Here is a 19,075-nt window from a genome sequence, read left to right as displayed (position 1 = left end):
AATAAAATAACCAACCCGTTTACACGGTTTGGGTTTTCTTGGAAAAAAATTGAGATAATAATAAACCGGCTGAACCGGTTTGAATTTAAAAAAAATAAATAAACAAACCGGCTTGAACCGGTTTGCATCTGTTACAAACCGGTTCAAACCGGTATGTTGTTTTTTAAAACCCCAAAAGCAGAAAAAAAAATGGGGCGCGTCCTTCACCCGGCTGAAGCTTCCCCTTTTCCCCTCTTTCCCTCTATTCTCTTTCTTCACTCCTTCTTCCACCATCGCCGGTGGCTACACTCCTTCCCTTTCTTCCTCTTTCTCAGTCAATGTCCGGCAGTCGGCGGTGGTGCAGATTTCTGTCCGGTGACAGCACGGTGGAGGTCGCCGCCAACACCTCTTCCCTCAGGTTCACGGTGAGTGCTGAGTTCTCCTTCTTCTCCTACTTCTTCTTCTTCTTCTTTTTCTGATTCTACCGATTTCTTCTTCTTCTCCTTCAGATTCTTCTACTTCTTCTTCTTCTTCTTCTTCTTCTTCTTCTTCCTCCGATTTTTCTTCATCCTCTGTATCTTCTTCTTTCTCTTCTTCCTCCGATTCTTCTTCTTCTTCTTCTTCTTTCAACTTGTCCGATTTTATTGTTTTCGTCTGAAAAAAAAAATAGAAATAAAACGAAAAAAAATTAAACCGATCATTGATGTTTCTGAATTTTTTTTTCATCTGTTAATCAATTTCATGTTGTCGTTGATTTTCTGTTTATTATTGTTTTCTCATTTCTAAAAATTCTGTTCATAGTGTGATTTAGTTCCAGAATTTTTTCATTAATTTCTGTGTTGATTTCACTTGATCGGATAGCTGGATTCCTCTTATTGTTGTGTTTTTTTTTATCATTGTATATCTGTATTGAGTTCCATCCGATGGCATGAGTTTTACTGCAAATTCGGAGATGGATTTTTGTTTAATGGTTTCTCCAGCAAGGGATTGAAGTACCACCTGAAAATTCTGGTTGATTATGTGATTCCTGTAGAAGGCTTGTTTAATGAAAGAGAAATGTGTTCAACCATTTTGTTGATTTTGAATTACTGGATCAAATGTTTGATTTTGAATTACTGGATCAAATGTTTGATTTTGAATTACTGGATCAAAAGTGACGATCATTGCTGTTCTCTGAATTAATTTGATCCCTGAATCAGTTTGAATGATCAATGTAATTTCAAATTTTTGAAGATCTATCTTATTTTCATTGATCTGAAGTATATTTTACTGAGTTTTCTTTACAGTGTTGTTTTTAACTCATTTTCCAGTGGTGGCTATTTAGAATTTAAATCAGTATTTTGGAAGGAGTGATCAGATGGCTGGATTGCATTGTTAGTTCCTTGAATTGTTAGCTATTAGTTGTTAGCATATTTGATTGATACAAGCAATTTGTATTTTTAATTACTTAGTTAATTGTCATTAGGTTTATCTAGTTATTGTCATTTAGATTTCGTTTATTTTACGTTTCATTGTTTTAGTATTTTCCTTTTTAGCTATTGTCTACTTCTTTCTCTTGTACTGCTCGTGTCCTTTTGACTTGTGCAGGATAGCACCAGACTGGAGCGGAAGCGATTACGTGACACGAAGTGCAAGAATAGAAGAATTTTTACTTTTCAGTTTAGAATTAGGAATTTGATTTTGGGTTTGTAAATATTGCACTTTACGCCCTCTGCGAAGGGTATTCATTTGTTGTAATAGTTAGTTGTTTTTACCTTTTCTGAACATTTTACATTTCAATAATTCGGCAATAAAGAATAGTTCAGATTTGTGTGCTTGAATACGATATATTCATGTTCCCTGAGTTCGACCCGGTCTCATCCACTAGTGAGAACCGGTTTTTATTATTTGATGTCTGGTTTTCACATGCTTTTCATATAAAAATCTTTTCAAAATTACAACGATTTAAAAGAAGACATCAATATGCTACAACTTGTTCTCAAATGCCTACTTTAATTACCAGTCTTAATTTTTTTTTTTTGAAATATTTGCGTGCATGCATCTAAACCACCCCCCCATGCTTGAATGACACTGTCCCTAGTGGCATACAAAATAAATAAAAATGTAATGCAAATGCACACTAAAATACACTACAAAAATATGGGAGAAAGGATAGATACAACCTGCTTTGCTCTAAGCTTCTGAAGTTGAATTTCATCTGATCTTTAAATTCTTTGAAAGCTCTTCTCTGTACCTGGTAACTGATACACTAAGTGTTAGATTCATCCTGCATAGATCAAAAACAAATGTCAGCCCAATTGAGATAAAATACTGAATAAAGCAAATACTGAACTGAAAAACAAACTAATGTACATATGATACATCCCTTTGGTTGAATCCTCATGCCTTCGTGAGATGCACTATCTCACACTCACCATCCTGCAAAGAATCTGAAATAAAGGGCTTCAATCTTTTCCCATTCACCTTAAATGTACCTTGGGTCATAGGATCAAATAATGTCACTGCTCCATGGGGAAATACTTCTTTCACAATGTAAGAACCTGTCCATCTCGATCTTAACTTCCCTGGGAATAAATGTAAACGAGAATTGTACAGCCACACTTTCTGATCTAGCTCAAACACTTTCCTAACAATATGCTTATCATGAAATGCTTTCATGTGAGCTTTGTATAATTTGGCATTCTCATACGCATCATTCCTGAGTTCCGCTAATTCTGAGAGCTGTAGTGCTCTCTCTTTGCCAGCCTGGGTAAGGTCAAAATTCAATTTCTTGATAGCCCAGTACGCTCTATGCTCTAGCTCGACAGGAAGATGGCATGCTTTCTCGAATACAAGGCGATACAGGGACATGCCAATGGGGGTCTTAAATGCAGTTCTATATGCCCAAAGTGCATCATCTAAGCGCTAGGACCAATCCTTGCAGTCCGGGCGAACTGTCTTTTCTAAAATTTGCTTAATCTCCCTATTGGACACTTCAACTTGTCCACTAGTCTGCGGATGATATGGAGTGGTGAATCTATGATTGACAGAATATCTTCTCAGAAGAGAAGCTATCTGTACATTCCTAAAATGCTTGCCACCATCGCTAATCATCGCACGTGGCACACCAAAACGACTAAAAATGTTGTGCTTAATGAACTTAAGCACTACTCTATGATCATTGGTCTTGGTTGCCACAGCCTCGACCCATTTGGACACATAATCAACCGCTACCAGAATGTATAAATTTCCGAATGAAGGCAGAAATGGTCCCATGAAATCAATGCCCCAAACATCAAAAATCTCGACTATCAAAATCGGAAGCAAGGGCATCATGTCCCTCTTGGAAATGTTCCCAATCTGCTGACATCGAAGACATCGCCTACAGAACTCATGAGCATCCCTGTGGAGTGTGGGCCAATAAAATCCTGACTGCAAAACCTTTGCAGCCGTCTTCCTACTGCTAAAATGCTCTCCACAGGCTAATGAATAAAAAAAATTCAGAATGGACTGGTACTCCTCCTCTGGAACACATCTCCTAATGATCTGGTCTGCACAATATCTGAACAATTCTGGTTCATCCCAATAATAGTGCCTCACCTGAGATAGGAATCTCTCACGCTCATTCTTATTCCAATGCTCAGGTATCTGCCTCGAAACCAGATAGTTCACAATATCTGCAAACCAGGGTAACTGCGATGTCCTAACTGTCATGATCTGCTCGTCGGGGAAAGAATCACTGATCGGCCTCTGATCCTGCGTGGTCTCCACGATCAGTCTGGAAAGATGGTCTGCTACTACATTCTCGCTTCCCTTCTTATCTCGAATCTCGAGATCAAACTCCTGTAGCAGTAGAACCCAACGAATCAATCTCGGTTTGGTGTCTTTCTTATTCAACAGATATTTCAATGCAGCATGGTCAGAATAGACAACCACCTTCAAACCGAGTAAATAAGACCTAAATTTGTCCAATGCGAAAACTACCGCAAGTAGCTCCTTCTCTGTCGTAGTATAATTCATCTGAGCATCAGACGGAGTTCTACTAGCGTAGTAGATCACATAGGGCTTCCTATCAATGCGTTGTCCTAAAATAACACCCATACCATAATCAGATGCATCGCACATAATCTCAAATGGGAGAGTCCAATCCGGAGATCTCAAAATGGGTGCAGTAATCAAGGCCTCTTTGAGAATCTCAAAGGCCTTCAAACAATCCTCGCTAAAAACAAAGGGATGATCTTTCTCCAATAAAGTGCAAAGCGGTCGAGAGATTTTGCTGAAATCTTTTATGAACCGCCTATAAAATCCCGCATGCCCTAAAAATGATCGAATCTGCCTCACAGAGGTGGGTGGAGTCAAAGGGGAAATGGATTCCACCTTCGCTCTGTCAACCTCAATACCACGCTTGGACACAATATGTCCAAGCACAATCCCCTCCTGGACCATAAAATGGCTCTTTTCCCAACTCAGGACGAGATTTGTCTCCGCACACCTACTCAGTACTCGAGTAAGTTTTTGGAGGCAATCTTCAAAAGAAGAGCCATAAACTGAAAAGTCGTCCATGAAAACTTCCATCACATCATCAATCATGTCCGAGAAGATAGCAAGCATGCACCTCTGAAAAGTAGCCGGGGCATTACAGAGCCCGAACGGCATACGTCTAAACGCGAAGGTGCCATAAGGACATGTAAACGTAGTCTTCTCCTGGTCGTCAGGATGGACAGCTACCTGATTATATCCTGAATATCCATCTAGAAAGCAGTAGTAGCTCTGTCCTGCGAGTCTCTCTAAGATTTGATCAATGAATGGCAATGGGAAATGATCTTTCCTAGTTGCCACATTCAGCTTATGATAATCGATACAAACTCGCCATCCTGTGGTGGTTCTCATCGGAATTCTCTCACCCTTCTCGTTCTCAACAACAATGAGTCCTGACTTCTTTGGCACAACCTGAATCGGGCTGACCCACTGGCTATCAGAAATAGGGTAAATGATTCCAGCATCCAACCACTTCACCACCTCGTTCTTCACCACTTCCTTCATGTTGGGATTTAGCCTTCTCTGCATATCCCTAAATGGCTTGACTTCCTCATCACAATGTATTCTATGCATACAGAATGAAGGATCAATCCCCTTCAGATCAGCAACTCCCCAGCCAATCGCTGCCTTGTGCTCTTTAAGAATAGTCAGCAATCTTTGCTCCTGCTCCTCAGTGAGCAGGGACGAGATGATCACAGGCAGAGTCTCATCATCTTCGAGGTATGCATACTTGAGTGAATCCGGTAAGGATTTCAACTCAAGTTTCGGAGGTGACTCGATCGAAGATTTGGCGGGTGTCTCCGCAAGTGGTGGTAGAGTCTCAATGATGGCTCCCCAAGGTGGTCTCTCTGACGACACTCTAGACACATCTACACTATCTACACCACTATTCTTCTCTATATGGTACAAATCTAAAGAATCTTCAGTAATATACAACTCGGGCTGCTCCTCCACTAACTCATGTGCAATATCTACATGAAAGCAGTCCATGTCTCCCGCTGGTCCCATCGCGGCATTGAAAATATTCAGCTTGACTTTCCTATTGCCGAATGAGAGATCCATGGCTCCGGTTCTACAGTTGATGCACGCATTGGCAGTTGCCAGGAATGGTCTGCCTAAAATGATCGGAGTCTGGTGCTGGTTGTCTACTCCTTCCATATCAAGAATAATGAAATCGACTAGAAAATAAAAATCATCCACTTTAACTAGCACATCCTCCAAGACACCTCTCGGTACCTTGACAGAATGATCTGCCAGCTGCAGTGTAATCGGAGTCGATTTTATCTCTCCTAGCCCGAAAGAATCAAAGAAATACCCAGGCAGAATGTTCACACTTGCTCCAAGATCGAGCAATGCGCGTTCTATCCGGATGTTCCCTATAGTACAAGCAATGATAGGGGCTCCAGGGTCCTTGAGCTTTGGTGGTGTCTGATGCTGAAGTACTGAACTCACCTGCTCAGTCAGATGGACCCTGTTAGGAACTCTCTCTCTAGATTTACGCTTCTGCGTACATAGCTCCTTCAGGAATTTGGCATATGCCGGCACCTGCTGAATCGCATCGAGCAAAGGTAGGTTGATCTGCACATGCTTGAATATGTCAAGCATGTCCTGGATCTTCGCACCTTGCTTCCCTCTATATCCAGGAGACTCTAATGCTTTGAGATAGGGTGGTGGGGGAATATACTCGGGTGGTTCCTTCTCTTTGTGAGAAGTCTCACTCCTATCCTTCTTCTGCACTGAAGATGAAGATGATGATGATGAAGATAATGAAGATGATGATGAGGATGGGGATGATGATGATGGCTGAGCCGACGTAGGTGAAACAATGGTCTCTGGCTCCTCTATCCTCTCTCTACTCTCTCTCTCTGCTCTCGACGTGATACTCACGTCCACTCCTCAGGGCCATAACCGATTTGTCCTGCTGTTGTGTCTCAGTATGAAATAGGCCTCCAGTCATCTGGTCCTTGCCCTTCGGGTTCATGACAGCCTGACTCGGCAATGTACCCTCAGGTCTCCTACTAATAGCCTCAGCTAACTGTCCCATTTGCGACTCTAACTTCGCAATGGACTGCGTATGTGAGCTCAATATCTGGCTACACTTCTCGAAGGCATTTTGATTAGAGGTTTTCACCTCTTGGAATTCCTGGAGAAGTCTCTCCTCGAAAGATGTCTGCAGGGCAGACTCCTGATGAATCGGGGGAGTGACTGAAGAAGAAGACTGAGAATAGCTCGGCCTCTGGAATGATTGAGTAAAAGATGGCTGCCGAGCTGGCTGAGAGGATGTAGGCATCTGCATGGAAGACTGTGGATTCTTCCATGAAAAATTGGGATGGTTACGCCAACCCGGATTATATGTCGATGAAAATGGGTTATTCGGCGATCTGACGTAACCCTGAGCTGCCTGAACTTGTTCTTAAACAAATTCAGGGTACTGAGATGCTGAAGGGCACTCAGTGATATCGTGTGCCGGACTGGCACAAAGAGTACACACCTGCTGTGTAGTGGATGGTCCTGAGAGAAGCTGGTCCAGCTTCTGAGCAATCATGTCTACCTTGCACTGTAGTGTAGTGGATGGACCAATCTCAAGAACACCAGCTTTCTTCTGAATGCTGGGTGTGGCTCTATCAGAATGAGAACTCAAAGCATGGTGGAGTGAATTTTCAGCCAATGTATCAAATAACCTCCATGCTTCGTCCTCGCTCTTCAGCATGAATGTCCCTCCACACGAAGAGTCGATCATCTGACGATTCTTGTCAGACAATCCATCGTAAAAGCTCTGCACCAGTTGCCATTTCGGCACCTGATGATGAGGACATTTCCTGAGGAGATCCTTCATTCTCTCCCAGGTCTCATGAAAGCGCTCACCATCTAGCTCTGAAAATCTAGTGATGGCTCTACGATATTGGTTCGTACGACCAATGGGAAAGTATTTCCGAAGAAACACCTGTTGCAATTGATCCCAGGACTCTATTTCTACAGAATCTAAGGACTTTAGCCAATACTTGGCTTTGTCCTTCAATGAAAAAGGAAATAGAGTCAACTTCAAAGCATCATCATCGAAATTCTGTATCTTTACAGTAGAACAGATTTCGAGGAATTCATCTAAATGTCGGTAGGGATCTTCATGATTAAGGCCATAAAAAGATGGAGCATCTGAATAATGCTGGCCTTAATCTCATAATGCGGCGCTCCTACATCGGGTCTCTGAATGCAGGATGCCTGAACATAGTCTATGGGAATGAAGTATTCCCGCAGAGGACGTGGATGAACTGGGGGTGGAGGATCCATGTCAGCCATTGTTGTCGAACTTTGATGAGAATGTAAAATTCTCTCTGGGTCGTCAACAAATGGGTGTAATGGGGTTCCTAAACCTCGTCGCCCGTGCATACACTGGTACTAAGACCAGATGTAAGCAAACGACCTAAATCTAAATCTAAACTAACACAGGTAATAAAATGTAAATAAAACAAATAACAATACTAAGAAACATATATGCTCTCTATCTATGTCAGAATTCTATAACTAAATAAATAAATAACAAAGTAAACTATTCTAAAATACTGAAACAAATAAATACAGGAAATCACAAACTAAGTTTTTCTAAAACCCACCTGTCTACTCGCTCCTTGCAGAATGAAAATTAAGTGAATCCTAAAAAGAACAATACGTGAATCCTATATTTACTAACTATGTTAATCCTATATTCACTTACTAATCCTACTAACTAAAAAAACAACTAATTAACTAACTAAAACAAATTAATAAATCAAACTCTAAGAAATAAAGTAATTAATTCGCCGTTCCCCAGCAACGGCGCCAAAATTTGGTTGATATTTTGAAATGATCTTTTTAAAACAATTATTTTCAATAAAACTTTGGAAAATCGTCAATCAAAAGTATAAAAACCAACTTTCCACAAAGTGGTAAGTATGGGTCGAATCCTCAGGGAACAGGAATTAATCAAGATATTTCTGTAAAATTTAATTTATTAATTACAAATATCAATCTATAATTACAAAGCTAATACAACTACAATTAATCACTAAAATGAAAATGGAAAAGCAACTAAGTCTTCTGATCCACGTCGAGGGTATTTCCGTCTTTTCACCAATTATTCACTCTTCGCACTTGGACAATAACCCTGGATAATGATTATGCTTTTCAACCTAAAAATAAAGGAAAATATAGAGTTAGCAATTTATTCTAATAATGCAAGTTAAAAATGCAACTAAACCTAATTTTTAAGCAATTAACAAAATAATTCCTAATTACACTAAATCAATTAATTAAAATATGAAACTGTTATCATCGCAAAATTTTACTTTTGCAAATCAAACTGACCTTTGAAAAAGATTTTGAAAATAACTCGCCTCCGTTTTTAAAATGTGGGATAATTCCGAAGAATGGGACTTGCCTGTCGGTACGAGGTTCGACCGTTCCTGCCACCTTTAACAGGGGTAATCGAACCAAGGATCAATCTTATATTCTGCTCTATTCAACTTGTCTAAACCATATTCTAATTTCTAAATGCACATAGAATCAGGAATGTGCTATGAATTTTCTGAAAATGCATATTTGAAAACATGATGTTTGCTTTAAATATTGAAAATAATTGGAAAATAAACTCTTTGAAAATCATGAATCAAGGTTGAGATACTGTATTTGAGAAAGTGAAAATCGATTTCTGAAGAATCTAGAGATTTTGTGAAAATCGATTTTGAGAAATGTGAAATAACTTTGGAAAACTTGATTTCTTTGAATTCAAACTTTGAAATTGAATATATAACTTGGAAAATCAAATTTGGAACTTGGGAAATACTTGAAATATCATTGGCAAATCCATATTTTGAGAAAATCGATTTTTGAATAAGATTTAGAGAATTTTGAGAAAATGATTTCTCTGAATTGAAATTTGAATTGGAATTGGCAAATGCATGAAATGAATGAATATGGATTTGAAATACTTGATTTTGAGGAATTGAGAAAATTCTTTTTGTATTTTTGAGAAATGCAGTGCATTTTGAAATTAGCCTAAGAGTGTAGGCTGAATGTGGCTAATGTGAAGATCATAAATCTAGATATCCTTCATATTCTGACTATGGCCATAAATACGAATTCCACCAAGTTTATAAACTTCATAAAAGCTAGTGTATGTGCCATTCGTGTAGACCATAGTGAGTTTGAATATGCATGAATCATCATCCATCACACATTAACATTATTTAAAAAAATAAACTATATGCAATGCTGCCTAAGCTAAGCAGGAAATGTAAATTCTTATTCCAAAGTTTAATTTAGTTTACATCACTATTGAAATTTAAATACATGAAAAATAAAGTCTTCAATATACCTCCAAAACTAGAAAACTTTGTTAGTGATGATATGTTGGCTTTTCTAGGTTTATCCAATAATATCTAGAAATTACTGGATTTTGCTAGATATAAGCCTTTTTGCCATGATTCCCATAAATCAAAATTGATAAAATATGAAATAAAATTGAATAAATAAGGAAGATAAGATATGAAATTTCGAAATTGGTGTCAAAATGACCAAAATACCCCCAATAACAAGACTATGGCCTTGAAATTAGGGTTTTTAGAAAGATATTTGGTAGAATGCCAGTTTTGAAGTTCAAATGAAAATAAATCAAACTAAATATGCTATGACATGATTAAAAATATGAAAATTAGGGTTAGGGATTTCGAAATTTAGGTCAAATGACCAAATTGCCCCCGATAGCAAGACTATGGCCTTGAAATCAGGGTTTTTAGAAAATATTTTGGTAAAAACTTAGGTTTTATGCACTAAATGAAATCAAATGAGCATCAAATTAAACCAAAAGCATCCTAATATGATTATGAATATGATTAAACCCTAAAAATATATGCTTATACACGAAAATCCAAGAATATCACAAATTTTGTGATTTTTGCAGTGTTTTGGAATTCTTCGGGTACCCTGTTTTGCAATTCAAGCCATTCAAGCATCAAACAGATTCTAAAAATCCTCAAAATTGGTACCTGCATTTTTTATAACCCTAATATCAAATTAGAATTATAAAAATATTTTTTTGGCATTAAATTAATCCGAAAATAGCATCAAACCCTAAAAATATGCTATTTTTGACCTAGTTTACCAACCAGTCTCAGTCCAAGACCCGAACCAGGGGTCAAACCTCCATGAAAATCTATGAAATTTTACAGAGACCAAATAGACAGGAAAACAAAACTTTTATTTTTTACAGATATGAAAAAGATTTTAAAACCAGGGAGATACCCATTCGACAATCCGGACTTGAATATATTGATTTTAACTTTGGTCCTGACTGATACTTTCAATTGAAAATTCCGGGATAAATAGCAGAACTCATTCAAAATATCTGAAAGTTTAAAAGTAAATAGTTGACAGAAAAATAATAATACTCACTTTTTATAGATCATGAATCTGATCTGTAGTTTGGGATTTATAAACAACACAAGTCTGATTAGGGTTTTGGTAAGCCCTAACGAGTTTTAAATTGAAAATCAGAGTCTCTGACAGAGGAAAAATACTAAACAGTGGTAAAAAATTCTGCGAATTTCACAGTAGACAGATCTAATCAATGTGAATCCATGACACTTTACAGATCTAAAATCGGATATAGGATGAGAAAAATATCATCACAACAAGTTACCTTCCTGATTTTAACAACGATTTTAAAGATTTAAAAACCCGATTTGATGTCTGATTTTTCTGACAGAGTTCCCGAAATCCAAAAACTCTGATTTTTTTACAGTAGATCAATAACATATGCATGCATCACATATAAAAAAAGCAAAAATTAACAATACATATTTCAATCCGAAACAGCATGCTCTTTTCTGTTCTAAACTAAAAACACACAGAAATCTAAGAAACTTAAGAAAATATGCATTAACTAATGAAAAACAATAAAATAAACCATAAAACAGTAAAATAAAATTGATTTCTATGATGGAAAACGTGTAATAAACATAAATAAGCAAATAAAAAAAATAAAATACAGGGAATCCATGGCTGGAATTTGCTTTCACCTTTGAAATCATGGATTTAACCCATTTAACGGGTAAATCTCACGTTTCGTCGGTTAAGAACATGAAAAACACACCTCTCGTCGATTCTAATGGATTAGAATCCTTGAAATCACCCTCAAACTGAGTTAGATCATCTTCTTGAGTCGATTTTGAGGTTCTTGGATGAAATCCATGGTTAAATCCATGAACACAAGAGTTTCCATGGTGAAATCTATTGAAAAATCATAAAAACTAATAAAATAATAATAAAATAATATTAAATAAACTCACCTTGGGGCTGCAGCTGCAATGGAGGAAGGTGGAGGTGCTGGAGAGGAGAGAGCGGCCACGAAAATTTGAGAGAAAAAGAGCTCCCTTTTGACCCCCCTTAAGTCCCTTTTTATAGTTTTTCAAAAAGTCACTTAATTAGGGTTAATTAAGAGGTTTTTCATTTTTTTAGGACTCTTTCTAATAAATCCACTAAAAGCAACGATTTTTTGTGGTTTCCTAACCCTAAATGAACTCTAATTAAACTCTAATTAATAACTAATTAAACCCTAAAATGTCCAAATGTGACACCACCTAGTATGGACCCACATTTGGTTTTTAAAACCTGAATTTAAAACCTTTAAAAAACAATGGTTTAAAAGTTAAAAAAAATGGATTTTTAAAATTGATTTTGACTCCTCTAAACCCCTAACCTAACTAGGACATTGACTAACCCTAGTCTAACCTTGACTTCTTCAAATGTGGCGCCACCCCGAGCGGGCCCTACTTGAGTTTTTTTCAAAAAGCGATTTTAAAACTTGAAATTGAAGGAGTTTTCAAAAGATTTTCAAAAGTAAACTTAAAATTAGAATTTTTTGAAATGACATAGGGTTCTAACCGAGTCAGAACTCCTCTGGATATGGTGCCAACTGAGTGGGCCCACATCGAGTTTTGAAGAATTTTGAAATAAACACTGAAAATGGCTTTGAAAAGGGGTTAAAATCAGTATTTGAAATTCAAGATTTTTGAAAATAGGGTATCAAGCAAACTGGAACTCCGAGTTAGAATCCTAAACTCTTAGGAATCTGAGATTTTGGATTTTAAAAGCCAAATGAAGGAATTTTTGAAAAGATTTCATCTAAAAGAACTTGTCAAAACAGTGAAAACAATAACGAATATTGGAATAAAACAGAGTTCTGATTCAACTGAGACTCTGAGGACAGAGTCCTGATTGAACTAGGACTCTCAGATTTTTGGATTTTCTGAGAAAACAAATGAGAGAATTTTGAAAAATAGTTAAAAACAGGATAAAATCGAAGTTTTGGTTCAGAGTTCTGATCTGATTAGGACTCTAAGAAAGAGTTCTGATTCGATCAGAACTCTAAGCATTTTGTTTTTTCTGGTAGGCAAATGATGAAATTTGGGCAAAGCTTTTGAAAATCAGTAAAAATGAAGTGAGAAAATCAATTTGGATAGAGTCCTACTTCGATCAGGACTCTGGGGTAGAGTCCTGATTTGATCAGGACTCTGAGATAAAATCTCAGAATTTTGAAATTCTTTGATAAAAGTGTAATAGTTTTGGTAGATTGAAAGATTTCTAAAAGATTCTCTCAAAATTGAAATCAGGATCAGAGTCCTGATCCAACTAGGACTCTCTGAACAGAGTCCTGTTTTGACTAAAACTCTGAGTTTCTAACTCTTTTTGAAAGATTTTGAAAGATTTGATTGAAAATGGATAAAAATAGTTGTAAAAGATTAGAGTCCCAATCAAATTGAAACTCCGAAGAAGAGTCCTGATCCGACTGAACTCTTAAAGAAGAGTCCTAATCCAACTAGGACTCTGAAATTTTGGCCAAAACAGAAGATTTTGAAAGGTTTTCTTCAAAAACAGGTAAAAAGGTAGTGAAAAATAGAGTTTTGATCTGACTAAGACTCTGGAAAAAGAGTCCTGATCCAATTAGGACTCTAAGATTTTTGATAAGTGAAGGAATCCAGAAGCGACACCACCTAAATGGGCCTCATCTGAGAATTAAAATCAATTGAAATTGAGTTTGAAATGAATCCAGATCGTTTTCTAAGAAAATATTTCAAAATATAAGGTCCTGAGGGTTGGCAAATGACATAATGTTGATTAAAAACCCAGGTTTTAAAATTGATTTTGAAAGAAAAGTTTTAAAAACCCAAATCTGGATTAAATATTTTGAAAACAAGAGTGCTGGATCTCGAGAATGAGATGTAATGCTATGCAATGCGATGAAATGATATGCAAAAATGGATGCAGTGATATGCAATGATATATAAAATGTAAACACTAGATGAGGGTGAAAATTTGGGGTGTTTACAGATGCCCCTCTTTGTTACTAAGCCGGTATAGGGCCGAGCTTAGTGGCAAAGAAAACATACCAAATTTGAACCATAAAATGCCCCAGTTAGATAAATTTGATTGGGTATGAAAGAATTAATTCAAAGGACGATGGTAGATATGAAATAAAGAATAAGGAAAAAATTTCACTTCAAAAAGAAATGAGATTCAGGTTTTGCCCTTAACTTGGATGGGACGAGAAATACCTCGTATGGAACGAAGCTCAGGTTTTGACCATTGACCTGATTGGGAAGAAAATGGAATACCTCATCAAAGGAGGCCCAGGTTTATACCCTTAACCTGATTGAGCGGAAAATGGAATACCTCATCAGAGGAGGCTCAGGTTTATACCCTTAACCTGATTGGGCAAAAAATGGAATACCTCATCAAAGGAGGCCCAGGTTTGTACCCTTATCCTGATCGGGCAGAAAATGGAATACCTCATCAAAGGAGGCTCAAATTTATACCCTTAACCTGATTGGGCAGAAAATGGAATACCTCATCAAAGGAGGCCCAGGTTTATACCCTTAACCTGATTGGGCAGAAAATGGAATACCTCATCAAAGGAGGCCCAAGTTTATACCCTTAACCAGATTGGGCAGAAAATGGACGGAATCCTCGAAAGAAGAGACCGTGATGGAACCTTCGGATTTCCGCACAATGAATCCGATAAGGGTTTTTGCAAAAGGAAGGAAATTGGGGTCCCTAAAGCTTGAAAAGGGTTTGATTTTGGGCGTCTCATTGTTGAGACTAAATAGCTTTTGAAATTGCCTTTTGCTGAAATTGGTGGCTTAACCTCAAGCCGAAATTGGACTGTCTATGGTGGGACAGTGGGGACACAGAGAAGTGTGCGAATCTGAGAGCCCGTGCGCTCAGATTATACCAAAGAAGGGAAGGAATCTTGAAAACTCCCGTTATCAAGTCCTAAAAAGGGATAACAACTAATGTCAGGATGCACCAAAGATGAACCTCAAGCTCTCGTTTAATGCCAGGATAGCTAGAAAATATTGTCAAAATGTTGAAAATTGTTGTTGATTCAAAATAATTGAAAATGATGCACATTGTTTTGAAAGTATTCCCTCTTTTCTACCTGAAGTATTACCTCCGACTGAGCTTAACTCCGTAGAATCAAGATTCGAATTCAAATTGCTTGCGATTGACTTTCTTTCAAGGAAGCTATCAATTTCCTTGATATGGACGGGAAAGAAAGTATTCTTGATATTGTGAGAGCTATTGGTGAAAGAATATTGATAAAAGAATTTCACAAAATTAAAGAAGATTCTTGATAGATTTGTCAGTCTGATATCCTGGGATTCTTTTCTCATGATGATCTTTCTGCACTCTCTTTTTAGCAGATTGGAGCTCTCTTGGATTTTTCGGGAATTACATCATCCTTCATTTTGGAGATGTCCTGACTTGTCTCTCTCTTTTTTTTTTGGAAGGGTACGTCACAAACTCCTTCGTCTCAGAGATGTTCCGATCCTTCTTTTCTCTCAGGGATTATCTTGACGATTATTGGCTCATTGGTTGGGAATCTCTTGATGATAGCTGAAATTAAATATCTTTTAGGGTTTGTCGGTAGGCTCATCACACTCGCCTTCATCTCGACGGTGATCTGAACTTTCCCTGGAAGGATCCGTCACAAACTCCGTCATCTTGGAGATGATCTAAATCTTCTTTGGCCCCGGGGGTCGACTCGCTTAATTCGCCTTCATCTTGACGACAATTGAGAGATCCCTTTTGCAGATATTTAATTGCAGCTTAGGTGATTGAGGAGATATGGAGATTGAGTGGATTTTTCTGTATCACCCAGGATATTTCGACTGCTTTATTTTTCAAGAAAGGTCTTTAAAAATGTGCCATTGACTGCGATCAATATCAATCACTTATGGCTTTGCAACATCATTGAGTTTTCTTTACTGGCCATATCGCGGATTTATTCTTCATCCTTTTGGTTGGCCAATAGAAAGATTTTGAACTTTGAATCCTTTTTCGCGAAAGCTTTGTCCTTTCGGAAGTAATATTGAGGGTATTCTGAGGTAATAATTTTGTGCAATAAAGATTTTTGAAATCAACAAATATTTAATGAAAAATTGGCAAAACTTTCTTGAAATCCTTTTGTGAAAGCGAGCATTTGAAGCACAACGCAACACATCCATGACAAAAATTCTCTTCTCCTTTCCCCAAAGGAGAAGATTCAGAAATTAGAATTGGGAATTACTCCTCTCTTCCTTAAAGAGGAGGTGTTTGCAAAACGAACTTTCGAAGAGAAATTAAGCTTTCGTCAAAACTTCCTAACATTAGGCTTCTCTTATGGAAAGGGGCCGAAATTGGTGAGGTTGGTAAATTGGTCATGAAGGAACGAGTTCATCACACTCTCCCTGAAAAGAGGGTCCTTCATGATGAAATGGCCTAGTCTGAAATTATGGGGCCACAAGGAAAGCAAGTCTCCGTCGAGTCTCTCCCTATAAAAAGGGTTCCTTGTGTGAAATTTGGAATTTTGTTTTGCAAACGGTTCACAAAGACACGAGTCCCTTCAAACTCTCCCTGAAAAGGGGCTAAGTGAACGAATTGGATAGCATGCGAAAAAAGCAAGCTCCCTCGAACTCTCCCTATAAAAAGGGTCTCTCGCAAGAGAAAATGATTGAAATTGGTATTTGATGACCAAAAAGGTCAAATTTTGGAAATTTGAATTTTGAAATTTGATATTTGAAATTGGAAATTGGAAATTTGGAAATTGGAAATTGGAAATTGGAAATTGGAAATTGGAAATTGGAAATTGGAAATTGGAAATTGGAAATTGGAAATTGGAAATTGGAAATTGGAAATTGGAAATTGGAAATTGGAAATTGGAAATTGGAAATTGGAAATTGGAATTGATTGACCCGAAGGTCAAAATTGTGAATTGGTTTACTGAGAATGACACGGGTTCTATAGGGATTTAGCCTAAGAACGACATTGGTTCTATATAGAACGACATTGGTCCCGTAGGGGTTCGACCTACGAACTATCAATTCCATAGGAATTCAACCTAAGGATCATAGCTCAAGAAGGAATGATTCCAACTTGTGAGCTTTGAATGGACCAGGTGCTAAACTGGGTTTTTGAGGAAAGATTCAAATCGAATTCAATTCTTTAAGGAAAACTAGATGAATTGGATTTTGAAAGACAATTCGAGTCGGAACTCGGATCTTCTAGACCAACTCGCAGGATAGTTTGAGTAGAAGTTCAAACTTGTAAAGGAAAGCTAAGCGAATTGGATTTGAAAGAAAATTTGAGTCGAAACTCTGATTTTCTAGACCAATTCTGAATTGGATTTGGAAGAAGATTCGAATCGGAACTCGACTCTTCTAGACCAATTCTAGAATCTAGAGGAAAGAAAATTATACGAATTGGATTTGTAAGAAAATTCAAGTCGGAACTTGGATTTTCTAGACCAATTCTGAATTGGATTTGGAAGAAGATTCGAATCGGAACTCGACTCTTCTAGACCAATTCTAGAATCTAGAGGAAAGAAAATTATACGAATTGGATTTGTAAGAAAATTCAAGTCGGAACTTGGATTTTCTAGACCAATTCTGAATTGGATTTGGAGGAAGATTCAAATCGGAACTCGACTCTTCTAGACCAATTCAAGACATTTAAAGGAAAGAAAAGTTGATAAGTATAAAGATGACATTTGAGACTAGTTCAACTAGCACGAGCATCAGATTTTGGAAGAGTACCAGTACAAGCACTGGATTTTGAAAGATTACCAGTACGAGCACTGAATTTTAAATGGTTACCAGTACGAGCACTGGGTTTTAAATGATTACCAGTACGAGTACTGGCTTTTGAAAGTTTACCAGCACGAACACTGGATTTTGAAAGTTTACCAGCACGAACATTGGATTTTTGAAAAATTACCAGCACGAACACTGGATTTTTGAAAAATTACCAGCACGAACACTGGATTCTGAAGAATTACTAATGGATTTTGATGGAAAATTTTCAGTCTTCACCCTTACTACAACTTGGGCGACTGTCGGGGCCTCAGGATTTATCCCTTATCCTGAATGGGGAGTTCAATGCAAATTGATGTAGATGAATGCAGATGAATGCGAATGAATGCATGCAAATGCAAATGAATGTAGATGGGTGCACATGTGTGCAAAATGAGAGATTTGTTTGATCCTGCCTGCATACAGAAAGTTTTGAAGCCAATTTTCAAAATAATGCCCCAGTATAACTGGGGAGTGAGAGTTTGGATGAAAGGATAAGTAGTTGATATTTGATGAGAATTCTCTGAGAATAACGAGGTAAAAACTGACAATGAGCTTCTTGGTTGATCAGAGAGGTACTTTAAAAAAGGTTACCCCTTATAAGAAGACCTTTAAACATTTGCAAATGAGGAATATAAAAGATGACGCCAGGCCATAAGAAAGATTGACAAATTTATTAATGCATTGAAGAAGGAAATAACAAATTGATAGAAGAACTGGGACTACATTGTCCCTTAAAAATGACAAAATGACGAAAGTGACATAGTCTCGACATTGTCAATTTTTAGAAAACTTGCTCAGGATGGTCGACTGGTATCTTCCTCATCTTCAATAAGGATATTCTTGTCGATGCAATCTTGAATGATATTCTTCAGGACGAAACAATTCTCAGTGTCATGTCCCACTGCCCGATGAAATTTACAAAATTTTCCTTTGAATCTGCCCATGATTGTTGCGGGATCAGCTGCTTTAGGTAAACGGATCATATCTTTTGCAAGCATGTATTCCAAAACACTCTCTAGTGTCTGGTCCAAAGGGGTGAACTTTCGATCCGTACTCCAATCCTTGCGCTTTGGCTTTTCTTGATCTTTCTCTTTATGCTGAGGACTATATTGAAGAGGCCTATCATTGTTGGAGAACTTTCCTTTTTGGCCCTTGGATCCCTCTGAATAGTGATCATGATTCTTCTTATTGCTTTTGCTATCATTGGCAGAAAGAGTGAAGTGAGCCTTCGGAGATCTTACTGTATCTTTCGCGAGCATGTATTCCAAAAAACTTTCAAATATTTGATCCAAAGGGGCCATCTTGCAGTCCTGATTTCGATCGTCATGTTGTACCTCTTGCCGAGTGCTTGATTTCTGCTGAGACTTGGCAAAGACAGTCGACTGGTATTCTTTCTCACCCTTAACAAAGAAATTCTTGTCGATATAATCTTG

At 37.6% G+C, this 19,075-nt stretch overlaps 1 non-coding gene across 1 annotated transcript; it reads left to right on the top strand.

The window, feature by feature from the left end:
* Positions 1 to 7,295: 7,295 nt before the first annotated feature.
* On the top strand, positions 7,296 to 7,398 carry LOC149843170 (small nucleolar RNA R71). The gene has a single exon (XR_016431296.1). It is a non-coding gene; the product is annotated as a small nucleolar RNA R71 (small nucleolar RNA).
* The last annotated feature ends 11,677 nt before the right edge of the window (positions 7,399 to 19,075 follow it).

Source organism: Nuphar pumila, chromosome 3 (genome assembly GCF_984573655.1).
Source record: "Nuphar pumila chromosome 3, dmNupPumi1.hap1.1, whole genome shotgun sequence".
NCBI classification, from domain to species: domain Eukaryota; kingdom Viridiplantae; phylum Streptophyta; class Magnoliopsida; order Nymphaeales; family Nymphaeaceae; genus Nuphar; species Nuphar pumila.
This window is presented reverse-complemented; position numbering and strand designations above follow the sequence as displayed.